Source organism: Bidens hawaiensis, unplaced genomic scaffold (genome assembly GCF_021521415.1).
Source record: "Bidens hawaiensis isolate Kalapana, Puna unplaced genomic scaffold, B.hawaiensis_p1.1 tig00075623_1, whole genome shotgun sequence".
Classification (NCBI taxonomy): domain Eukaryota; kingdom Viridiplantae; phylum Streptophyta; class Magnoliopsida; order Asterales; family Asteraceae; genus Bidens; species Bidens hawaiensis.
Genome location: NW_027503098.1, coordinates 3,052 through 27,749, shown reverse-complemented (window position 1 = coordinate 27,749; position 24,698 = coordinate 3,052). Strand labels below are relative to the sequence as shown.

General features: G+C 37.7%; 2 pseudogenes; one reads left to right on the top strand and one right to left on the bottom strand.

Annotated features, from left to right (window-relative positions):
* The first annotated feature begins 12,744 nt into the window (after positions 1 to 12,744).
* Positions 12,745 to 13,257, top strand: LOC143606576 (F-box protein GID2 pseudogene; annotated as a pseudogene).
* An 8,849-nt stretch (positions 13,258 to 22,106) lies between these two features.
* LOC143606574 (transcription factor MYB73 pseudogene) lies at positions 22,107 to 24,400 on the bottom strand (annotated as a pseudogene).
* Between the last annotated feature and the right edge of the window lie 298 nt (positions 24,401 to 24,698).

Here is a 24,698-nt window from a genome sequence, read left to right as displayed (position 1 = left end):
AAGGAATTCACGTCGATCCTTCTAAGATTAAAGCCATCGAAAACTGGGAAGCGCCGAAAACCCCAACAGAGGTGAGGCAATTCCTTGGACTAGCTGGCTACTATCGACGCTTCATTGAGAACTTCTCCAAGATAGCTCTACCTCTGACCGCGCTAACTCAGAAAGACAAGGCGTTTATTTGGGGCGAGAATCAGGAAGCGGCATTTCAAATGTTGAAACAGAAGTTATGTAGTGCGCCAATCTTATCCCTGCCCGAGGGGACGGATGACATCGTTGTTTACTGCGACGCTTCACACCAGGGACTCGGATGTGTCCTTATGCAGCGAGACAAAGTTATAGCGTATGCCTCGCGCCAACTTAAGACCAATGAGAAGAACTACACAACGCATGATCTGGAACTTGGAGCTGTTGTCTTCGCGCTAAAAATTTGGCGCCATTACCTCTATGGTACAAAGTGTATAATCTTTACGGATCACAAGAGCCTTCAACATATATTTGATCAAAAGGATTTAAACATGAGGCAACGAAGATGGGTTGAATTGTTGAATGATTATGATTGCGAGATCAAGTATCATCCGGGGAAAGCGAATGTGGTAGCAGACGCGCTAAGCAGAAAGGAGCGAATAAAAACGCTACGAGTCAAGGCTCTAAGGTTGACCATTCACGCAGATCTCTCTACCCGCATCCGAGACGCTCAGCAAGAAGCCTTGAAACCAGAGTTTGTTAAAAACGAATGCCTTGGGGGTATGATTAAGAATTTGGAACTAAAAGGGAACAACACTCGATATTTTGCCAACCGCATATGGGTCCCTCTCAAGGGAGGATTGCGCGAGCAAGTTTTAAACGAAGCTCACAAGACGCGGTATTCCGTACATCCTGGCGCAGACAAGATGTACCAAGATGTTAAAACGCTGTATTGGTGGCCCAATCTTAAAGGCGCCATCGCGATGTATGTCAGTAAGTGCCTGACGTGTTCAAAAGTAAAGGCTGAATACCAGAAACCATCGGGTTGCTTCAGCAGCCAGAAATTCCCATGTGGAAGTGGGAACAAATCTCTATGGACTTCATCACCAAACTGCCAAGGACACCTGGGGGTTATGACACAATATGGGTTATTGTGGATCGGTTAACTAAGTCAGCACACTTCCTGCCGATTAAAGAAACTGATAAAATGGAAAAGCTAGCCCGACTATATATTCGAGAAGTAGTTTCAAAGCATGGAGTCCCAGTGTCCATCATTTCTGATAGAGATAGTCGGTTCACATCAAGGTTTTGGAGATCGTTACAAGGAGCTCTAGGTACTCGCCTTGATATGAGTACAGCTTATCATCCTCAAACGGATGGGCAAAGCGAGCGAACAATCCAGACATTGGAAGATATGCTGCGCGCAGTGCGCGATCGATTTTGGAGGTAGTTGGGATACCCACCTTCCGTTGGTTGAATTTTCTTACAATAACAGTTATCACACAAGCATTAAGGCTGCGCCGTTCGAAGCTTTATATGGGCGCAAGTGTAGATCCCCACTGTGTTGGGCTGAAGTGGGCGACAAGCAAATGACTGGTCCAGAAGTGATCCAAGAAACAACAGACAAGATTTTTCAGATAAGGGATCGCCTTAAGACAGCACGCGACAGACAGAAAAGTTATGCTGATATGAGAAGGAAACCGTTGGAGTTTCAAGTAGGGGATAAAGTACTTTTGAAAGTCTCTCCATGGAAGGGAGTCACCCGTTTCGGTAAGCGAGGAAAGCTAAATCCGCGCTACATTGGACCTTTTGAGATCCTGGAGAGGATCGGTCCAGTTGCTTATAAACTCCGTCTACCTGCCGAACTCAGTGGAGTTCATGATACGTTTCATGTATCCAACCTCAAGAAATGTTTATCTGACGAAACGTTGATTTTACCGGTGGAAGAAATTCATATTGACAAACAGCTGCACTTCGTAGAAGAGCCTATAGCAGTAACCGATTGGAAAGAACAAAGGTTGCGCAGAAGCAGAATCAAGTTGGTAAAAGTTCAATGGAACTCAAGGCGTGGGCCTGAATTCACTTGGGAAAGAGAAGATCAGATGCGCATAAAATACCCACACCTCTTTCAGAATATGGCTTCTGCCAGCAACGTCTCCTAAATTTCGGGACGAAATTCGTTTAACGAGGGGAGAATGTGACACCCGGTAAATTCCCACCCCCTTAAACTAAGTAATCAACCTAATAATTAGGTGATTGTAAATATTATGCGCGCCATGTTAGTCAGCGCGTGCATTTGTTATGTGCGCCCTGCGCGAGCGCGCTATGTTAGAATCAGCGCGGGCACATTATGTGCGCCCGGCGCGAGCATATGTTAGAATCAGCGCGGGCATTTATGTTTGCCCTGCGCGAGCGCGCCATGTTAGCCAGCGCGTGCATGTGTTATGTGCGCCCTGCGCGAGCGCACCATATTAAGAACCTGCGTGAGCATATATTATATGCGCCATGCGTGAATGATTTGGCTTTATGTTTTCATGTAACTTAAACGTTATGTTGTCTATGGGTTGACCATCCCGCATGATGCTAAGGCGGGTGCATCCTACATCGTTTATGCGCGTGCGGAAGGGAACTAACCTACCCGCATGGCGGGAACGTTGAGAGCTAGTTTGAAGCTCCAGGATGGAATTGACTTCAACATGACTGATCACTATGTTGAAATACCAAAACCACCTGGAGAATCTACAAATGAAACTCAAATGTCCTTAACTGCGAGAAGATTACGCACCTACCCGCAGCAAAGAAATGTCCTACACGCAGAAAGCTATGCGCACCAAGTTATACGCGCAGAACAACACTTAGTCAAAATGTTCAGATTTAAGGAAATTGTCCCCGCCCAAAAGAGGGCGGTAGCGTGTTTCAGAAAACTTCTACTTTTTACTGTACACTGTCTAAAGCACTGAAAAAGCAAACTGTAAAAGTCAACTGCCAGCCACCCACTCTCACCAGCCACAGCCCTGCATGTCCTGTCCATATCAAATCAGAATCTTTAATCAACTTTTCTACTCTTTTTAATAAATAATAATAATTTTCATACTTTATCATCATTTCAAAAGATTTCAATTCCCTAAAGCAAGGGATCATGTTCCCTTGAGTTTGCCTATAAATTTGTAGCCTAAATTATCACCCAAAACACACTTCAAAGAACTACAAACTTGCACTAATCCTTTCCCAAGCATCCGTTGTTTCCAGCTCCGATCCTGTTACTAGGTAAGCCGAGATTATAACCTTGAGATCTACCTTCCAACCCTTATATCTTGATCTTAATATATATATTTGTTATTTAATCGTATTCTAGACCTTCGATTCCGAGGCCAACACCAAGAAAACCCGAATCTCGATTAATCCCTTAACAAGAACCTCAGGTGAGTCTCACAGCCCCTATTTTCACTGTTTTCACTACTTTTAAACTGTTTTCGGGGCGAGGGACACGTACTTAAATAATGTTTTATCATGGTATACTTACAAGCTAAGCAAACGATTACGTGTTTAAGTTATGTTTCATGATGAGCAATGCGAACAGTTATCTATGGTTTTTTTTGATGATAGTGCACCAGATTCGAGTAAGTGATCACTTTACCATTGGAACTCTAAGGGTAGGGACTGCTGGTTTGATCCGCCCACTCGTAGGGGTCGCACCTCTTACACAGACGAGTGCCTAGTATGGTCATGGGGGCAGTACTATGGGTTTGAGCCCGCTCGTAGAGGTCGCTCCTCTTACGCAGACGAGCGCCTTGTTTTCCGGCACAACGTCCGCGCGTAACCCGCGGGACGGTATTACAGCATATATTCGCTCGTAGTGGCAGCGCCACTTACACAGACGAGCACAGTTTTCCAGAAGTGTCCGCGCGTAACCCGCGGGACGGTATTACGTTATTTTAGCTCGTAGTGGCAGCGCCACTTACACAGACGAGCATAGTTCCCAGGAATGTTCGCAGCGTAACCCGCGGAACGATTTTATCAGAATATGCTGATAGAGCTATGTTTTACCAAGCATGTGTTTTAATGATGCTAACAGAATTATGTTTCAGAATGATTATGATGCAATACGATTTGTCAAGTTACTAAAACTTGTGAACTCACTCAGTTTATACTGATTCAAATGTTTTTACGTGTCTTTCAGGAGATAACTAGGTAGCGCATGGAGTCACACTTAGAGCACCACACGCGGAACATCTAAAACAAGCTTTTTGGAAGATTTTGGTTTTATCCCCTCGATGCGCACGGTTACCCGCCGCGCAAGGGGATATGGCGAGAAAATCTTCAGTTTTTGTACTTGGATGTTTTTATGTAATCTTAAACAATGTAATGTATTAAACATTTCATGTGCAATGAAAATCTTTGAATGTTTTGCAATGGCCCGTGCTTAATTATCAATCCCCACTCGCGCGCGCCCGGCTGTTTCCGCCGCGCAGGGCCGGGTGTGACAGTAAATCTGTTGCTTACGTGGCAAGCATGCTTGTCAAAAATTGCTTGCATGACGAATACATGGCAAATACACCACAGCTCATCTCTCTAACAATCTCTCCCTCTAATCTCTCAGCTCATTCTCTATCACTTCCCCAATAATCAAGCCCTCACTTCACCCCATCTCCCTCATTCCAGGACTTCCAGACACCATCACCAACCTCACGAACCACCATCGACCCGCAACCTCCACTGTCCACCTCCTCCGGAAGGTACGGTTGAAAACCCTATTTCAATCTTATCTTTGAATTCTCCCATAAATCACCCTAATTTCCTTATCCAAATCCAATTTTTGAGGCACACTTTTATCCTTCTCAGATTTCTTCTTAGCAGACGTAACCCAGAAGTCTTCCGATCAACGGTGATGGGCGTCGTTGCTGTGACGTTCAGGTCACGAGTGGCGACGGTGTGGTAGTTGGATTTAGGGTTCCGACGACCACGAGTGACGGTTGCGTGGTGGTTGGATTTAGGGTTTTAGCGGTGGAATTGTTGATTAAAAATGGGAATGTTGTTGAGAGGTTGGTATTTGGGGATTGGCGGTGCTTGTCTTCACTCCGGGATTGTGCTTGCTATGGTGTTGCCAACGAGATTGATGCCTTGAAGGACTCTGTTTGTTGTGAGATGAAGTAAATAACAATGGGGGCATGGGATGAAGAAGAAGAAGGGTGAGGATTGGGGCCCACTTTATGCCATATAATGAAGTTTTTGACAAGTAGACATGCCACGTAAGCAACATACCAACGGAGTTAGCATCCGTTAGTCGCGGGTCCGTTATAAACAATACCCTTTTAGTTGGGACTTAGCCACCCGGCAAGCTTGAAGTTGGGGATGCTATTTACCAATAGGGCATAGTTGAGATTATTTAAAACCAATATTCCATTAAATAATGTATATAAACATATTACTTACAAGTATGCATACAACCCCAAAACGTTAAAAAGAAAAAAAGGGCTAGAAATTCACCTGGATCATGTTGCATTTTGAATTAATAATGATCTCTTTCTTCAACAGAGGTTGGCTAACTGTTTAACATATACGTGTTAATTAATCAAGCTAATATACTAGCTTAACTTCCTTGGACTAACCCAGTCAACCAAGCTAGCAAGGTTAATCGAGTTACATGGTTATTTTAGTTTACTACAACGGGATAGACTTAATCTTAACTCAACGGGACCAACTTGGATATAACCATACTCTTGGCCTGGCAAATAACGGTATTAGTTAAGTTCACTAAGTTAACGTAGTTAACTAACTGTGCTTGCTAGCTATGTTCGTTGATTTTCTTACCCCCCCCCCCCGGTTTTTATAACTTAAAACTGTCGGTTAAATCTAATTTGGGCCTTTTAATTATCAATTAAAATGGTCGAGGTTGGGCTACATATTGATATTAGGCCTGTCGAATGGCCCCAAGTGCAATTAAAACTTTCTGGATCACACTCCAAGCCAACTTGTTGGGCTCGCGGATCACAAGTCCCAGCACATGAGATCGTAACTCGTAGACCCGACACTATCCCAGCTCGCATGGCTCTAACTCTATAATTGGGCTCACACATTCAGCCCATATGTGGCTCACACCATGGGCACATGGCTGCTCGCAGATCGGATCTAGCATGTGGCTTGGATCAGGCCCAACCGACTCGCATGATCATGCCACAGATCATAGGTTCGCACGATCGGCCAGTGTTGCTTGCAGATCAGGCCCTGCCCAACTTGCATGGTTGGACTCGCGACATTGTCCAATTGGGCTAATAACAGCCTAGGTTTGCGAGCTGGGTTGCCTCGCAACTTGGGTCCAAATGGTAGCCATGTCCATTTTCATGGTTGATCATGCTTATAGCTTTGTTATGGCTCGATCTAATGGGGAATTCGTGTTCCATAACTCAGTTACAACAATTTTGAAGCTTTATTGTGTTACTAACCCCGATCTATCATTATATAATTTCTCCCAAGACCATTAAAAATAAATGATCAACTTTTATTAATGAAACTCACTTTTTTGCAAAAACGGATGAACTTAATCTTGAACTTGAATGAGCTCGCCCCTAGTTAATTCTTGTTTAGGAGGAATTACTAGGAGATCTCGAACTCGATTTCCTTTGCTTGAATGCGGCATTGAAGATGGAGGTAGGAGAGTGCGTTTCTAAAGGTGTAGGTGGTATGTGGATAAAATGAAATCTTAGGGCTTAAGGTTTTGTTGGTGGGTTTTATACCCATGTACACGGGTTTCCCAAGCCCACATCCATATTCAAGCCCATTCTAGCTCTTTGGCATTATTATTATTATATGTAATCAATAATAAATCTTGTAAATATAATTAATAAATCGCTTTTTATTATTTCAAAGAGATGGATGTTACATTTTCTCCTTAAGACAGGTTGCTATGGGCGCCTTTTGGGGCGGCCTTGGGGCGCAGAGGGCGGTGCACACCGCGGATGGGCGCCATAGGTGGGGCAGCGGAAGGGACGATGGGCGCCGTTCTCTCTCCATCTCTCACATACATACATACATACATACATACATAGAGGAGCGTCCAATGGGCTTTAAACCATAGCGGAACGCTATAAAGAAGGACTTCGGAGCCCAATTTTTTACATGACGATGAGGAGAGACTTTGATACCCCACCATAGAGAGAAACCTAATTGATTGCATGTAAAATCATTACTTTTTTTTCTGAATACTTGAACTTGTGTTTCTTATAATGTAGGCCAACTAATATGTTACAATTGTCAGATATACTAATAGTTTTGATTGATTCAACTTAAGCTATGTCAAAAGTCAAAACGTTACAATAGCGTCAAACTTTAAAGCAGACCAATTATTTTTATACTTTTGCTTAATAAAATATAAAAGCAATAATGTATTGTATTTTTAGTGTCCAGTCTAGTCAAACGTTGAATTTATAACCTTTTGTTTTAATTTTTCATAGTTATAGCTCTATATAAAAGAGATTAAAAATAGCCAGCTTGACTAATAACTTGACTTAAACACCATATCACAAACAACTCTAATTATAATTCAACGTATAGTTCTATATAAAAGAGATTGTTCTTCAACCCCTGTTTGTCTAACCCAATCTTCTGCTATTCATCGTAGAGTTGAGGAGATCGATTTTTCTCCCCAAACCGGTTCGGTTTGAGTCAAAATGGTCAAAGTAGGTTTGGGCTTGGAAATAGTTTTTAGGGTGGAAAAATCAAACCCATCCAAAACAGTTCAGGTTGGTTTGGAACCGATTCGATTTGAAGCCGGTTTTGAGTTTATTTATTTATTTTGAGATGAAGGTTCTATAAATAAAAAGGGGCATTTACATATTTTCTCTTTCTAAACTTTGAAATTACATATTTTCCCAAACTATGCTTAAAAAGCATTGTATATTTTGCATTAAAACTTATATTTTGGAAAAATATGTAATTTCAAATGTTAGGAAGGAGAAATATATAAAAATCCCTAAATAAAATCCGATGCTACACTTTGGTTCATTGGTAATTGAAAAACGTTAGGGCTATTGCTAATTGTTTTAGAAATGGACAATATGATGACTTTCCCTTTGTTCTTAGGCATTTGATCCATTTTTAGAAATTTTTAAATATCAAGAGTGGTATCGGATACGTACCTTTATATGTTTGACATTCAATGGGCTTTATTTTTGTTTCTGCAATTAATTTATGACAATTATTACCTTGTATTTTAGGTCCCTAGGCTTTATTCGAGTATTAAATCTTATATCATGTGAAGCCAAAACACCGGAATATCAATTAACCCATGCTCTGTTTGTTGGACTCGGTATGCCCAAGACACATATTATAGTTGATGTGGCTAGTACGTTATGATCCAAGTCGGGTCATACCCAATAACAAGCTAGACAAACACCAATAATATTTGTTTATATATAATATGATCATAACAAATGAATATTAACACTTGAATTATTTGAAAAGGGGTTTCCAAATAAAATGTACTTGTGAAATAAATAAATCATATGGGTGATTTATACTTTGAGAGAAAGCATTTCATATTGTTATTTAAGAGGGTTAAGTAACAATATACCTAGCATGTCACATGTAATGTATTATATTTATAATGGTATAAGTTATAACATATTATGGATATGTATAAATATAGAAACCCTGAAAAATAATAAAAATATAAAAGGGAAAGAAAGCCCCCCCCCCCCCCTCTTAATCTCTTTATTATTTAATTATTATTTCAATGGTAGTTGAGACATGTAATGCATCTTATTGGTTCCTTAGGGTTGTGCCAATTTTGAAATATTATCTTTCTTTCTTGTTGGATTCTCTCATACAGCACACACAACACACAAGTAATAGAGGAAAAATCCTCTCAACTCCTCTTTCTCTCTTGGTGATTTCGGCCAAAGGAAGGAGTAAAAAAGAAGTGCTTTTAAGTGTAAAATCCTAGCTTAATCAAGGTGTATTGTCGGAGGTTTGGGATATGCAAGCTTGAGGACCTTCCTTTTGAAGTTCTTGCCTTCCATGCATCCTCTCCTTCACTCGGATTTGATTCTTTTAAAAGGTAGCTTTAACATGCATGTACTTTTAGTGACATACATGTGTTTGATAGTATGTATTTCGTATTTGGATCCGGGCTTGGGTTTTGCATGTGTAAAATTGGTTTTATACATATCAAATTAACAAGATTTAAAACTTATATCCGCTGCGTTTTTGGTAAAATTGAGATTTTATCACTTTAATAATTTTGTTAAAACCCAACACCGTTTTCTTCATCACTTGATCTTGAAACATTTAGCATATGATAGAAATATAAAATTACTAAACTTGTGCTTTAATATACAACACGAATATATATGTCTATGTGCTCGCAGGGAGATATACTGTTTTTAGACACACTGAAATATTTTGCTTGAGCTATTTCAATATACATACTATCTGTTGTTTAATTGCTTCGTTACCCGACCTTGCAATTATGGAATAAATTGTATGATATCAAATGTGACAGTGAGTTACGATCATAACGTCTCTATTTAGTACTTAGAGGACGTTTTACATAGTTACAATAGATGCATAGACTAATTTTATGACACTGGCTATATTTTATCTAGTGGATGGTTTGTAACTTTGTATAATACTACTTTATTCAGCTATGACATGTTCATACAGTTTACTTTTACAAACTTTCTCATCACACCATCTAACATTCATTATGATTTGATTTTCTTCATGTTTCGTGTGATTCCACGCGTCCGCTCAATCGACTTTATGTTCATTCATGTTTTCCTTATGCGCACAAGTTTACCATGGCTATCTGTAAGGAATTGAAGAGTGTAAATATTCCTTGATATTTCGGATGCCTTAAACGAGTGGTAAAAAAGGCATTTATACATAAATATACTTTTTTCAAATACCGACGAATCCACAACCTTTAAGTTGATATAATGTTTTCTTTTTGGAGTATTGACCAAGGGCCTTCATATTTATATTTTTATTTATATTAGAAAAGTAATAATTTTGTAATGATTGAAAGGGTATTATAAGGCTTTTAACACCGCACCTCTTTTTTACAAAATGCCGCATTATTGACTAGGACAACACTTGCCGTAAAACGTCTAAGGGTAAAGCTTTGCCATTACACATGGTCTAATTATTAAGATTACTAGATGAAGACCATCCCATATGGTGGTGCCACGCTAGCAAGGAAAGGGTCGCATCTCCTTGTTAGAGCATTCCAAACCCATTCTCTACTGTATATCCATATATATTATATAATTATATTAAAAATTACTGTTTTTTCTCTCTCATATTTAATTAAATAATACTTTTTATACCTTTATCGTTATCTTTTCTCTTTCCTTCACTGACAATCACTTTTAGAAAATATTAAAAAATTATACGGTATAAACAGTGAAACCCCAAATTTAACTTTCTCCTATAACATTTTCTCTCTCCTCTACTCACAACCACTCATAACCATACCATATGATTTACAAATCCTCCTCACATATTTTTAGGGAACAGGCTGAGAATGCTCTTAGCGGTCAAAATTCATTGCATTGAGTAAAAAAATGGCAATGAATGGACACGTTAATGTGTTATTACATGAATTTCTCGATTGGGCGAGAAAAAGATGTGAATGGCTAATTTATTAATTTATAAGATCATGTATAGTGGGATGTTTTGGGCTGTGGCTCTTTGTACCTAGTGTCCATTTTATCATTCAACCAATCAATTTATTTTCCACAAACTTTAGCCAATCATGCCTTTATCTTATTTATGCTTAATTTAAATTATAATAACTAACTAATTATTGGAGGGGCTTCATCCACTACACTTGTTTTTAATAAAAACCATAATGAAGACATTACACCACATGACACAAAATACCCCCGTAAAAACTCATGTCTATCCACTACACATGGTCTAACAATGCTTTAATGATTTTCTCTTAAGTTAAATACTTTTATTATTTAATATTTATGAGAAATAATAATTATCTGTTATTATTTTTATTATAAGTAAAGTTGAAGTTTGGTGTTGCTTGACCCTTATTGGGCCAAGTGGCGGTCCATCGTTAGGCCGTTTTTGTTTTTGTATTTTTAAGTTATGGTATTGTAACGAACGTAACTGATTGACCGTCAATTTTATGTTTTTTTTGTTACTTTTTTTTAATCCATCGAATTTGCGTTGGCTCACCACCTCAATGTCCGGGACTGACAACGGTCGAGTTTGACCAACGCCAGAGTTACTGACGACACCACCCCATTGGTCCATCTCAATTTTTATATTTTTTTTGATTTATTTCCAGTACCATGATGAATGTAACCGAATGAGTTTTTTACAGTTCCGGTACTGTAAACAAACATAAAGTAAGCCGATTGAATTCTCATAGATTCATCGCCTCAACGATTGGGACCGACAACGCTCGGATTTACCAACGTTGCATATACTGTAACGAACGTAACCGACACTGAGTCCGTATTCACGTCGACTCGCCGTCTTTAACGCTCGGGTTTTACCAACGTGTTGGCACCGAAAACCCGTTTTTATTTTCACCAACTGAATATTAATATGCTTTTTTTTTAATACTTTATACAAGTGCAACTATTTTTGTTTTTCGTTTGGCTTATTTTAAACATGAATTTAACAAGCTTTTTTTAATTTAGTTTCGATACTCTAACATAGCTAATTTCCACAAAATTCGCATTGATACTCCGCAATCATGCTTGGGTTTTACCGACTAACTTCTCCGTGGTAGGTAATTTACTAGTTAACTGCAAAGAAGACAAACTGACCAAGTACATAGCGAAAACGACAAAGTAGGTAAGGAGCATATTAGACTACTTTTATTCACAACCCAACTCAACTCAACTTCTTAATAAAAAATTAATTTCTCTCTCTTCCGCCTACACAACCTAACCCAACTCAGTTTTTCACTTTTATTTACAACCCAACCCAAATCAATTATTTTAATACATATATCTTATTAGCTTTTAATTTATTCTATAAAATTTAGTAAAATTAATAAAAATATTTATTTTTTAAACAATATTATTTAAGTATAAAAATCATTAAAAAAGATAATATCAAAATTCTATTAAAAAAACCTTGAATTTTTACAACTATTAAAAAAACAAAATTTTATATGTAATAATATTAAAAAATACATATTTTTAAAAGTGCTCCGTTTCTAATAAAAATGATATCGAAATATTCATAAAAATAAACTAAATAAGACTATGTTTTTAGATTTTTGAAATAAGTCAAATAATATAAATTATTAAATAAAACTCAAATTATATAAAAAACAAATTGTTGGAAAGAAAAAAACAAAAGAATATTTAATTAAAATATGGGTTGTGACCTAGGTTGGGATTGCAATTTGAGTTGTAATGTGAACATAATTTAATCTTTTTATTTATTCCTCAAATAGTGTAGGGCCTGAAGCACTAGGATTTTCCATCAGATTTAAGTAACTATTTAAAATATAAAATCTAAAAGACTAATTTTTTTATTATGTTTTATAAATTATAAATAAAGTCTACTGTTTCATACATATAAAAAGAAATTAAAATACAACACCGATAGTCAATGTCATAAACAAACAAACAAAGACATAGAAAACAAAAAAACAAACGAACAAAGGACATAATAGTAAGTTTCTTGAAACCCCCCAAATCGCATTCATTTCTCATTTTGTCCTTTTCGTTAACCATCAAAACCTTCTTCATCATCTTATAAACCCCCTTACTCTTCCATCCCAAATTCACACCTTCACAAATAATAATGAAGAGAACCACACCTCTTGACTTCACCGACCATACCATGTTCAAGAAGATCAAACAATCCTCCTCTGTCTTCTCCGACGAAAACTTATTATTCGAGGTATTAAAACACGTGGACGCAAGAACATTAGCTACGGCTGCTTGTGTCAGCAAGCAGTGGCATCGGACGGGTCAGGATGAGCGGCTATGGGAGCAGATCTGCACGGCTAATATTGGGTGCGAAAACGAACACCTCCGTATTGTGGTTCTCGCACTCGGTGGCTTCCGATGCCTTCATTCTCGGTACTTGTTACCGTTATCTAAACCTTCTGTTTCGATCCAAACGTCGTCGTCGTCGTCTTCGTGTACTGTTGCTGCTGCCACGTCGTCGCCGACGTGGCAATGCCTCCCGCCGCCGCCGCGTGCGGTTGCTCCGGCGAAGGTTGGCACTCGTTGGGGGAAAGATGAGATCCAGCTTTCGTTGTCTCTTTTATCGGTTTATTATTTTAGGAAATTGAATTATAAAGGAAATTGATCGGAACAAAGTTCAGTGGGTCATGAATAGTAATTCATCGGTTTTTAAGTTTTAAGATTTAAAACTTTGTTTTTAGTAGAATCGGGTTTGATATCTAAAAAAGGTTGCGGCAACTTGTTGCCTGGTTACATGTATTGGAATTTTTTTCACATTAATTATATATTTTGAAATGTTATGATCGAAGAAATGGTTAATTTGTGATTTTGAGTTGTTTTTTTTGTTGGTGGTGTATTTGTGATTTTGGAGTATGATATGGTAGAACTGATGTTTTTATGTGGTGGTGGTAATGAGTGTTTGTTAAGTGTGACGGCGTGATCCACGGCGGTGTGACGGTGGCGGGAGAAATGAGGGGAAGCGTGTAAAAAGTGTAAAGGTGGGTGAGGGATGTGTCGTCTACCAGGTTGGCGTTATGTATAAAGGCAAAATAATGTAGAGACAAAAACAATTATATGTTTCTTTTTATTTATTTTGTTGACTAATTTTAGTTTATTTACTTCTGTATTAAGGTTTTAGATGTTTGAACTTGACTAAAGGACTTCTAGTTCAATGGTATTTTGATGGTGAGATAAGACTTAGTGATCATATGGTCTTGGATTCGAATCTTACAAAAGGGGGTTTATCTCAAATATTGAGTTTCCCCCTGAATTGGTGGCTTGGTGGTGGATATGATCGTGTGATACTACTGGTGACACGATGATACTTCAGTGGTCCGTGAGTGATTCAAATTAGTCGTTCAAAAAAAAATGATGATTGAACTTGACCCATCCATCCAATGTGGTATAGTGGTAGTGAGCTTGGGTTTTTTAATGAATACTCAAGTTTAATTCCCACTTACAACACTTTGGGGGATATGGTGGCTCTATGAAAAAAAATTGAGATCTTTGTGATTTTCAGTTAGTTCCTAAGGGCATCCGGGTTTTACGACCAGTGGGCCTTCGGGCGGTGGATTTTCTCCGGAATTGGAAATAACTTGGAGGTGCTTAAGGGCTCCGCACAGCTGGGTTGGGCCAGCTGGCGGTGGCCTTTTGCCATTGGGTCACTCTGTACGGAGTACTTAGGCATTCTATGTTTGCTGGTCTTTCAAAAAAAATAAAAAAAAATTTAGGTCATACTAGGGACACCCATCTATAGGGCCATGTATAGGGTTATACGAAACATATAGACCCCCTGTAACTCCCCTTATAGCCCTATTCAAGACATATATGGCCCCGTATAACCACATACGGGACCTATAAGGACATGGAGTGTCCCTAAAAAATCCCACATAATTTTATCAGAGGGTCCTCAACATGGAATGTCACCCGTTATTATTATTGGTACACTTTGTTAGTATGTCACAATCTCCTTTTTATTCAAACAACTTTTCACTTTGGACCCAAAATCATGCCAATCAATCAAACATGCAACATAAGTGCTCGTGATCAAGAATAACCGCACTTTGAAGGGGCAACCCAACAGTGCATGTGGGAAAGATGGTGCCACACCTTGCACTTCACATCATCAGCAGCGGGGAAGAATCCTCATGTTGGAGATGATCTCAATGCTCATTTATTAAATGAGCTTACTTTTAGGCTCGAGTATCTCGATCGAGCTTTTTTACGAGCCGATCTTGAGGAGTTTGCATGTAGCTCGGCTCGTTTGCTCCGTATCTAATACCATGTAACATGTGAATCTTGTATTGCAATTTTGTTGATTGTTGATCTTGTGTTTGACTGGGTTTGTGGTCAAGCAATGAATTTGTTGATCTTGTGTTGGACATTGTTGATTTTTCTTTTGACTTTGTTATTTTTGTGTAACACCCATAAAATTTTGGTTCAAATTTGACAAGGTTATAAAGTTAAAGGACAAAAATATTCATGAGATAAGTAATAGGAAAAGCATCGTAAAGAAAAAAAAGCATTTTTATGCTAAGGGAATAAGTAAGGAAAACTCCATCCCACATGGAAAGTGGGAAAGAAATGAAATCACTTTATAAGGAATGAGTTTTCCATGATAATGTTCTTGTATGGCTAACCACTCTCACTAGTCCTAGCAGAGGGTGCGAAGCACTCGACGCACACGCGCACGGACCCGGACCCGGACCCGGACGATGGGCGTAAGTGGCGTTTTGATGGCGCACTTCGCACGCTCGCATCGCCGCGAGCCGCATAAGGGCCGCTTTAGTATTTTTGAGCTATGATCAAGATGTGACAAGCTACCAAAGACCAGGGACTGAAATTAAATTTTAGCATCTTCGCGTATCGCGAAGATACACGTGTCAGACCGGAGTGACACGTGGCGACACGTGGCAAGCCTACGATGACTCACCTAGGTTAGTGCACCTTCGCGATATGCGAAGCAGCTTCGCGATACGCGCAGATGCACGGATTCAGGCTATAAATAGGCAGCCATGGGATGAAGCTCCCATCACATCATACTCACATCATACCTCGGTTTCCGTGCCATAGCCTCGACAATTCCGACGCGCTAGTTGTCTAGAAGTACATGCAAGTAGGAGTGCTACCCACGCAAAGTTTAAGCATTTCATAAGACAAGTCATACAAGGTAGGGGTTCTGCTCAATTATTTTATTATATATGGCTTAGACCCTAGTCGAGAGTATAGTCTATACCTTGATCAGTTAATAAGTGAAATTTAGCTTTCATATGTAAGGCCCCGTTACCGGTAACCCTACTTTCGTGTTGGATTTACTCATAAACACAGTTCTAAATATCAGAGTTAATTAAAAACTTTGCGCGGAATATAAAACTTTCATAAAACATTACATATCGATTCATAATCATGTCTTAAAACATTCCTCTTGTCTTTCAAAATCAAAACATAACTTATAAAACATATCAGATCTTCAGATACCAGGCTTTAGTCTTCTGCCATGTGTCCTCCACTCAAGCCAGCTGTCTCAACCTACTCACCTGCGTGCATACTAAAAGTCAGCTACGCTGAGTGAGTTCTAGTTAATCATACAATACTATACAACACCTTCTTACATACATACGTACTTAACCTCATAACTTTCTTTTATACACACATAAGTACTCATACCTTCATTCTTACTTACATACTTTCTTTACATTCATAATCATACGTTTTAAAGAGCCTTTCGCCCTATAACCTCACAGATATTATAAGGGTCTGGTCCCTAACATCACAGATATTATAAGGGTCTGGTCCCTAACATCACAGATATTGTAAGGGTCTGGTCCCTAACATCACAGATATTGTAAGGGTCTGGTCCCTAACATCACAGATATTGTAAGGGTCTGGTCCCTAACATCACAGATATTATAAGGGTCTGGTCCCTTGCTTTCGAATATTAGTAGGGTTCAGTTTCCTCTTCGTTACTATACAACCATGCAACATACCTCGAGTATTATTAGGGCTTGGTACCCTTTTCGTAACCATACAACCATACAACCGTCATTTCCTTCTTTTATTAACTTTATTACGTTCATACACCTAAACATACATATCATACTTGCCATATTTATAACGTTACAACCTGACAGTACGTGCAATATCCGAAGATCGTTCACGAACCATCAAGCAATCATTCATACATATCACATATATCACATATGGCTTTATAACGTTACAACCTGACAGTACGTGCAATATCCGAAGATCGTTCACGAACCATCAAGCAATCATTCATACATATCACATATATCACATATGGCATACATTTATCACTTAGGATAAATGTATTAACAACACATCAAGTATGCACACAGCCCCGAAAACATAACAAGGAATGGGGCTAGAAACTCACCTGGATCCTGTTACGCTCGCCGTTGATCGTAATTCCTTTCTTTAACTGGGCTCGGCTAACTGTATAATATTTACACATATCAATTAACTACTACTTCTCGTTTTGTATTTCTATCTATATATGACCCACAACGAACGGGGGTCCGGGGGCAGCGCCCCATGGCAGCGGGGTTCTAGGGGCGGCAGCCCCTAGCGGGGTCCAAGGGGCAGAGCCCCTGGCTGGGGTTAAGCTGCCAGGTCAGCTTGGAAAAATTTTATTTTCGATAACTGCCTTAACACATTTTCCATTAGGTTTTTAATTTATTTTCTAAGCGAACTTCACTTTAGGCGAAGTTAAACCTTAGGCGAACTTGGCTTCAGGCGAAGTTAAACCTTAGGCGAACTTGGCTTCAGGCGAAGTTAAACCTTAGGCGAACTTGGCTTTTAGGCGAAGTTAAACCTCAGGCGAACTTGGCTTTTAGGCGAAGTTAAACCTCAGGCGAACTTGGCTTTTAGGCGAAGTTAAACCTCAGGCGAACTTGGCTTTTAGGCGAAGTTACCATTTAGGCGAAGTTACCATTTCAGCGAAGTTGCCATCAGGCGAACTTGGCTTCAGGCGAACTTGGCTTGCAGGCGAAGTTCATCAGGCGAACTTAGCTTGCAGGCGAAGTTCATCGCTTGAAGGCGAAGTTGCCCAGATGAAGGCGAAGTTGTCGCGCTGCAGATCTGTTTTGCCCATAACTCCTTCGATTCTTAGCCAAATAACTCGATTTTGGTACCCACGGAATCGTATGATCGGCGCCTACAAATCCCAACCATCAAATCGGCCTAAAATCGACGTTTTAGGGGTCCGATTTGGGCAGTTGTGTTTCGGGTCCGATTAACCCGTCAAATCCTAACCATTTTCAGTAATATTAGCTTTGCGGGATTAGTTCTTACCTTTCCAACTCAGATCTACCAGCAAAATCTCGGGTCTCGACTTCGGATCTCGGTCGGTTATGTGTGTGCTTTTGAGTGTGTAAAAGAGAAAGATGGAAATAAAATGATATCTTGGGCTTGGGATGGGTATTTATAAGCCCACGGACCCAAGGCCCATTCTCATTTAACCCATCTTACGTAATCTAAGCCCATGACCCGTTCCTTACTCGACATTAAATAACTAAAACGTGAAATCACTAAACATAACTTTCTTTTATTTAACATTATAAAAATTTTAGGATGTTACATCATAAGATAAGGTTATGAATAAAATATTATTCTTTATTATAAAGATATTTCTTATGAATAAAGAAATGGGATATATATATATATACGTTTCTTTAAGATAAAGAAACGTAGTATATATATGTTTTATAAAGAAATGAACATCAAGGTAGAGGTTATGCAAATAGACTTAAGGTCTATAGTTAGATTGTAGATCTAGTTATTTTTGAAATATTATTCTTGTACTATAGGTCCGAGATAAAGAATAGACAATTATTAGTGAGACACATTGATTATAAGGTGAATACGTCCAAACCTTTTTATAGTGTGAAATGTTTTATGACGTGAATACGTCTATGTATTGTATATTTTGAAAAGATATTTACTCTTTAAAACTATATACTGTTATCCATATGTAAAAGAGTTATGGAAATAATTGCATGAGAGTTGGTTCAAATCCTCTAAAACGTTTTGATACAAGGTAGAACTAAACACTCAGACTAAAATACACATGTGTCTGGATCTTTACATATATGTACTGCAGTGGGCACACTACAGACATACTAACCATGAGGCAAGTGACTGTCTCTAGGGCGAGTGAAGTCCGATTATGTGGTTTGTGCGTATATTTAGTTCCGATGAGATGGGATTGAGACCCACTGAGTTGTTGAACGCTATTGGTGTTGTGTCTTAACGAATTGTGAAAACATTTTTGAGTCAGCGTGTTCACCAACATATAGATGACATATTTTGAAATTGTTTTCAGGTAACCAAGAGTAAGGTATATAGAAGAATATGTCAGTGGAGATAGAAGATCACTAGGCATAGAATGCAGCTGATGGCTCAGCTAATTTTGTAATGAAGCATATATATTAAACTTGTTTTTAAACAGGTAATTTTGTAAAACGATCAAGGGTGTTTAATTCTCTATGTTATGAAAGTAAATATTTTAAAATAATATTTTCCGCTGCAAACTTTGATAAATTGATAGAAATGATGCCAACTGTGAGTCACACGCCTAGACCCGAAGGCGAGGTGTGACATTTTGTATTGATCTTCTCTTCGTATTTATTTTGACTTGAATTGCCTGTACGGTGATGAGTCATTCCATAACCACTAATATTATGACAACACATTAATAAATTAACATCATCGAGCAAAAAATCAATCCGTATTTATATGAACATCCACATTATATCAACCAAAAACTCCATAACCACTAATATGTACATTATGGCATTATCAAGCAAAAAATCAATCCTTATTTATACGAACATCCACCATTATATCTACCAAAAACTATATGTATTGCGTAATATTTTATAAATTGTCGTTACTTTGACTTATATCTTTTATACTAAAAGTGCATAAGAAAACCGGTTCAAATCCTACACTTTAAAACCAGTTAGAAACATCTAAAACCCAAACCAAACCGGTTAACTAAAACCCAGTTTCAAAAATGATCGTTTCCCCAAAAAACCATGCTATAACCCAAACTAGTGTAAGCCAAAAACCCCATTTGCGTACCTCCATCTTATACATCTTATAGTTAATAGATCATACGGGTTAAGTCTTTTCCCTCTCCTCTACATATTATATAGTGTTAGGTTATAATAGAAAGTATAGTTTTTATAGGAAGGATAAGAAGTAATCTTGTCCATTGATTTTGAATATAAAGGGTTAAGATTAGTTTAGGGGGAAATCAAGTGTGAACACAATGTAAAGGGCATAAAAGAAATAACACATTTGTTGACTTTCTCTCTTCACATGCAAGACACATGCCAAATTCTCCCATCATTTTAAAACTTCCATAACTTTTTTTTACGATATCTTTATTGAAAAACAAATTCATCATAATAACGAGTGTGTTTTTATCTTTCATATGAGTACCATATTGTAATATAAAATTTTAAAAAATTAGTGGGTTTTTTACAAATTGTGTTTTACCTAATTGTATTTTACAAAATTGTGTTATACAATAGTATTTTTCGTTGTGTTTTTTTTTTCATTGTGTTTTTTTCATAGTATTTTTTACATTGTGTCATACAATTGTGTATTTTTCATTGTGTTTTTTCCATTGTGTTTTTCATAGTGTTTTCCATTGTGTTTTTCCGAACTTTTCTGGCGAGGTGGTGGCGGTGGGTGATGGTTGTGGTGGCAGTGGAGTGGTGGTGGTTGTAGAGAGTAAATATGTAATTGAGTTTTATGTAAGTGAGTTTTTGAAATTAAATTAAGTGGGTTTTGATATTTAAGTGTTAGACTAAAATACCCTCCTTCCTAGCCTTCTTAGGAAAATCAAACTTTTAATTTGAACCTAACCCATATTATATATATGATAATTACTTATGGAATCATGACATTCCTAAAGTGCATACAAATCATCTCATCTCATGAATACCTAATGAAGTCGATTATAATTTATAAGGTGGCACACAATTATTTCTACAAGAAGCTTTTGCATTTAAGATTTTAACAGGAGTTGTATTGTATATTACAACTCCATCCCTATGAATCGCTAGCTAATAAGCCTTCCCTCGTAGGATAAAATTTGTATACTTAATTTGTATTTGATAAAGAACTTTTTTTTTTCCCTATCGTTTCGATCTATAAAATTTAAGTTTTATTTTAATAGCTGTTAGTCTAAGCCCTCCTAATCTGACTTGTCATTTTTAAGCAAAACTCTAACTTAAAAGAACCTGAACCCAAAAAAACATTAATTCAAAATAATTCGGGTCGGCTCTTGGTTATAATTTTTGGGATCCGGTCAATCTGAAATTGATAAAGGTACTTTTTGTTATTATTTTTAGTGTTAATCCATATTATATCTAACAATTCTAATACATATTTTGTTTGACATAACATTAGACCATCACCAATGCAGCCCTTGAGGAGGTGCATTTGGCTTAGGTGGCATTACATATCCAATATCTCCCATTGGAGATGTTTGCATTTTGAAGAATTGCACGTCGTGCGTGAATTTTTGGTGAGTGGTGGGCCAAGGCAAATTAAAGTTAATTTGTTTTTGTTTTTGTTTTTTTCAACTTGTTATACATGGTTGTGTATCAAAAAAAGAAGAATCTCAAAATTTAAAATTCATATCTGTATTTATCGGCTAAAATGAAAAGTATATTCATAATTATGTTTCCAAAACCAATATATTATTATTATTATTATAGCTTTAAGTTTTTGTTTTAGTAATAACCAGTTTATAAAATAAAGTCTATTATTTTATATATATTATGTTAAATTTAATAATACAAAAATAAATAAAGTTAAGTATAAAAAAATTGGTTATTAAAAATAAATGTAAAAGGTGTGATGATTTGGAAATGTAAAGTATTGGTAAGGATATTTGTAGGGTAAAGAAAATGAGTATGTTTGATGCATTTGTGAAAATCTGATTTGGCAGCTGACTGGACAAGTTAAAGGTTGCATTTAGCACCTTGCATTGGTGATGGTCTTAGAAAGGGAAGAAAAAACAAAGGAAAAATTCTCAAAATAGCCCTTTTTAGTGAGAGAAGTCCCAAAATAGTCTTTTTTTTCTCAAAATCTTTTATAATTTATACTGTCAAGACGCATTGGGAAAAAATAAAAATAAAGACGAGATTTCGAAAGAAAGTCAGGTACAAGACGGGATTTGGGGAAATAATGTCGGTAAACTCCAAATTATTTGTAATCTTGGAGGAAAAGTTCAAAATTTTCAAAAATTTTTTTACTTAAAAAATCGTCTTAAGAGACTGCTTTTTTATGTTTCTTACCTTTCTCGTCCAAAATTTTAAATTCTTAGAAAATTGTATTTTTTACAATTATACCCCTCAACCACCATCACCACCTTGAACCACCACCACCACCACCATCACCGACGCCGTCGGCCCCACCCCATCACCACCACCACCGTCACTACCACCATAACCGCCTCCACCATCGCTGCACCATAGCCGCTGCACCAAAACCGAATGACGTCACTGCACCCAAACTCACCGGAACTCCTATCAGATTTTTCCGGCCACGAATCCCTGAGCAATTTCAACAGTATTTGTTAGGAACCATTAAATATTATTATTATTATTATTATTATTATTATTAATTTTGCCAATCAATCGATTCTTCGTGATTCGGAATTTGCAGACTATCTATTTGCTTGATGGCCGCAGCTTCCGATCATGCCGCCGACACCACCAAGCTTTGCACCCACTGGTACTATTATTATTATTATTATTATTATTATTATTAATCATAATCATATTTTTTCCTCTTTTCTTTGTGAATTATGAGTTGCTATCCCTAAGCAGTTTCAACAGGATTCGTGGCCGGAAAAATCTATTAGGAGTTCCGGTGAGTTTGGGTGCAGTGACGTCATTCGGTTTTGGTGCAGCGGCTATGGTGGTAGTGACAGCGGTGTTGATGGGGTGGGGCCGACGGCGTCGGTGATGGTGGTGGTTCAAGGTGGTGGTGGTGGTGATGGTTCAAGGTGGTGATGGTGGTTAAGGGGTATAATTGTAAAAAATATAATTTTCCAAGAATTTGAAAATTTGGACGGGAAATGTAGGAAACATGAAAAAACAGTCTTTTAAGACGGTTTTTGAGTAAAAAAGTTTTTGAAAATTTTGAACTTTTCTTCCAAGATTACAAATAATTTGAACTTTACCGACATTATTTCCCCAAATCTCGTCTTTTACCTGACTTTCTTTCGAAATCTCGTCTTTATTTTTATATTTTCCTAATGCGTCTTGATTGTCCAAATTATAAAAAATTTTGAGGAAAAATAAGCTATTTTAGGACTTCTGTCATTAAAAGAGGCTATTTTGAGAATTTTCCTAAAAACAAATGATCGGATGTGTGAAGTTTGATTACGTTGATGTCTGACCATTTGTTTTAATCGTTGGACTTTTATTAATTTTACTTGTTAACAAATTATGTTTTTGAATTATACTGGTTTATTATTTGGTTAGTTACATATACTATTTTTTTAATCATTGGACTTTTATTAATTTTACTTGTTTACAAATTATATTTTTGGATTATGTTGATTTATTATTTCTTTAGTTACATATTCAAGTGAAGATAATTCAATTGTTTCATATTTATCGTTTTAACAAAAGTTTAATTTTTTTTTCGAACAAATACTCGAAATCCGATAAAACCTGAACCTAAAAAAATCATCACAAATTTAGGTCGGGTCTCGAGCTTAAATTTAAACATTTTAAACCCCAAGAAACCAATAATTTCAGCTAATATTATGTCGAACAAAAAACATTATGCAAACTTTAGAAAACCTTCAGAAACTCTAAATTTTGAATTTCTTTCTATCAACCCAATTGAAGCTTATTAGTTATTATTATTATTGTTATCTTCACAGCTTGCTGATTACAGATTCAACCTTCTTCCCCACCCCGAAAACATAACGCCTCACTTCACTTTTTATCATTTCATGTATCATCGCCAGCAATTCCGGCTTCAAAAACTCATAACTTGCACCTCCACTTTGCACCGCCGGCTGCGGTACCGGTTGCCGCTGCATTGGAGCCTCCTCCGCCGATTTTTGTTCCGGTTCAGACGTTCCAGGTAATGACAAGCTCAAAGAAGTCGGTGGATCAACCCGAACAATCTGGTTCTAACCGGTTAAATCCGACAGGGTTCGGTTGCTAGCGTTGAGAAACAAACCTCCGTTGCGGGCAGCCGATTCGCAACTAGCAGACCGCTTCAACGCCGGTTGATAAGTCAGCGAAACTTGCTCATCAACACCTATGAATGTAGTTTTTAAAGGACTTAGTTTTATTATTAAAAAAAGATAGAGACACACTTTGTTGAAATAATTATAATATAATAAATTATAATAATAATAATAATAACAACAACAACTAACATTTACGCTTTAGCGTCGAATTCCAATGATTCTTAATGGCGTTATCAGTGCGGCCATTAAGCAAACACGCGATTGTGGCCCACTTGTTGCCAAATCGCGCGTGAGACTTAGCAATTATCTCATCCTCCTCCGGAGTAAACGGGCGATGCTCGACCTCCGGGGAGAGCTGGTTGCACCAGCGCAACCTGCACGACTTCCCGGATCGGCCAGGGATCGATTTGCTGATCACGGACCAGTTCCGGGGGCCGTGTTGTTGAACTAGGGATTGTAAGAGGACGTCTTCTTCGTAGCTCCATGTTCCTTTGATCTGTTCGGGTTGATCCGCCATTGAGTTAATGAGATTGAGAAGGTGAGCTAGATTGGATTGATGGTGAACATGGTGAGGGTTATTAGGTGGTTGACTTTTGAGCTGAGTTTGTGAAATTGAAGTTGGTGTTTATATAGTTGAGGAAGTGAATTGAAGATAAAGATGAGCAGATAACCGGAAGGCAGTTATGATTTTACAACTGGCAAAGGACACTTGTCGAATGGAATGGAGCATGCAAAACTGCATGAAATCATTACAAAGGAAAACATAAGTCATTGCATTTTAGTATTAATTTAAAACTGTGAGACGACGTACATTT